Source organism: Corticium candelabrum, chromosome 13, assembly GCF_963422355.1.
Source record: "Corticium candelabrum chromosome 13, ooCorCand1.1, whole genome shotgun sequence".
Taxonomy (NCBI): domain Eukaryota; kingdom Metazoa; phylum Porifera; class Homoscleromorpha; order Homosclerophorida; family Plakinidae; genus Corticium; species Corticium candelabrum.
In genome coordinates, this window is record NC_085097.1 from 4,134,348 (window position 1) to 4,137,036 (window position 2,689).

Consider the following 2,689-nt stretch of genomic DNA (forward strand, 5'->3'; position numbering starts at 1 on the left):
GCTCTTTTGTTGGTCATTATTTTGCTAAATATCCATCAAGCAACGAGAAAGCTGAATGGATTAGAATAGTAAAGGCACTAACTGACAAATGCCATGATCAGAGTCGTCGGTTTCAAATAACTCAAAAGTGATTTAATTACGACTGAACTGTTGCAAATAAGTAGTATATGACTATCTGTTCTTCGTCTCTTCATTTCTTCTCATCCCTTTTTCTCGTGTTAATTTTTAGGCATTTAGATTTCAAGTGTGCTACTAGCAAATACTGCCACTTTTTAATTTTGTTAATCATCTTTGTATATCTATTTCTACCATGCATGTGGTGGGCCTACTGTAGCTAGTTTTGTTTGATTTGTAAAATCAACTAACTTGCAATTTCTACTAACAAATTCACAACAACAAAATTAAAAAGTAATATACAAGCTAAAGCACAAGACAGACAGCCAACTACAAGCAAACAGCTATGGCATCATCTACATCCTTGAAAAAAACTGTTCTGTAAAGTACGACAGCTAACTGAACTTTATTGTTAAACTAATTGATCTTCGGCTGTTGTATTTAACAAAGGTGAACAAGGACATTCTTTATGTAACATTGAAGCATAGCTAAGAACAGACACTGAAAGTATATCAACAACTATACCTTGCAGGCATAACAGGTATGTGGGCGTGTGCAGGTGTGTGCGTGTGTGTGTGTGTGTGTGTGTGTGTGTGTGTGTGTGTGTGTGTGTGTTTGTTGTGTGTGTGTGTGTGTGTGTGTGTGTGTGTGTGTTTGTTGTGTGTGTGTGTGTGTGTGTGTGTGTGTGTGTGTGTGTGTGTGTGTGTGTGTGTGTGTGTGTGTTCATGTGTGTGCGTGTGCATGTGAGTAGTACGGTAGACTACAGGTTTTGGCACACTTCCGATTTGGATTGCTTGCTGCGCTCGCAGCCCATCCCGTAACTGTGCCAGAATGCGGTAGTCTACCCTACTACATACTATAGGCCAATCCTAACACATACTACATCGTAGTAGCTCTGGGTGAGGTAGATGCAACTGTAGTTGTGGTTTGATAAATGTACTTCACTCTCAGATCGTTGCACCATAGATGACTTAATGACAGCGATACTCTCATCATACAACTCAGGAGTAGTCAACCCCTTAGCAAGAAGATGATTAAATCGTCTGATTGATGCTGCCATCATGTATATCCTATAGATAACATTTGTCTAATAGGGTGTAACAACATGAGGTAGACGATATGTAATTCACGCTTTAGACTCATGAACGGGAGAGAGTTGGTGGGCCAGTGTAAGAGGATGTGTTAGGATTGGCGTATAGTAGGTAGTAGGGTAGTGTGCCACATTCTGGCACAGTTACGGGATGGGCTGCAAGCGCAGCGAGCAGTCCAGATCGGAAGTGTGCCAGAACCGGTAGTCTACTCTACTACTCATATGTGTGAATGTGTGTGTGTGTGTGTGTGTGTGTGTGTGTGTGTGTGTGTGTGTGTGTGTGTGTGTGTGTGTGTGTGTGTGTGTGTGTGTGTGTGTGTGTGTGTGTGTGTGTGTGATATTTGATTTCGGGGGCTTGCGGCCGGTACTTCTTGGATCGTTTGTTGTCTGGAAGACCAGACAGTTCAACCAATTTGTTCCAGGTTTTGAGGGCTCCGCTGCTGTACGTCTTGTCTATTTTGAATCGTTTGGCCAACAGCTGCAACAAGTCTGTATCTTCTTTCTCGACACGACCTTCTTATCACCCTTGTAGACTTCCAGTCTCATCTTCGCCAGTTGAATGGGATCGATGTATAGATTTCCAAAGGTGGATTCGGATGTGAGTTTGTAGGGGCGTTTTGGCGTGTGTCCTCTACCCCCGGCTGTCTTGGTGGTAGGCTCCTCGGTAGTGACGGGTTCATTACTGTGAGTGTTTTTTTGCGAGTTACTGGTGTTTTTCTGTGAGTAGGTATTTTTCTGCGAGTTTGGGGTTTAGGTAGTTTTTTCTCAACCTCCTGTTTATAATCTCGTAAAATGTCAATTTTGGACATAATTTTAATTTTTTGTTGCCATCTAAGGTTCTCATCTGTTCTTCTAGACTACTTAACCTCGCGTTGATCTATTCTATTTCCGTTATAACCTCATTACCGATCACATCAGAGGGTTTTTTAAATTCAAATTCATCAAATACCGATTCATCGATGGGATGTGTTATTATTGGAGTGGCTGTTATCTCGGCTACCTGCGGAAACGGGAGCATCTCTTGTGTGCTAATAGCTGGAACTCATGGAATGCCTCTGATAGCATTCACGATATCGGTCTGCGTAGTCGCCTGACCATTTTGACCCTCTTGTAATTTCTCGATCAATTCATTCTGTTTTTTATTGATCTCGGTCATCACCGGTTTCTGCAATGGTTGAGCCACATCTTCTGGAAATGCTGCTTGCCGTTTTCTCGTCGATCATGCGCTTCTTGAGAATCTTTCTGTTCTTGAGATATCTATCGACCAACGCTTTACGCTCTTGCAAGCTATTCACACTTGTGCGAATGCCATACTATACTATAGGGTTACATAAAAATGGTAACAAAGTTACACCATAACAATAACTAGTTATTGGGGTAGATAAAATTTATCAAATCCACAACGAATCATCTCTGGTATGTGTTTGCTCGTCTTGTCGAGAAGCATGAATGAGTACTTGTGTGACACCTTTTCTTTGAGGCGCC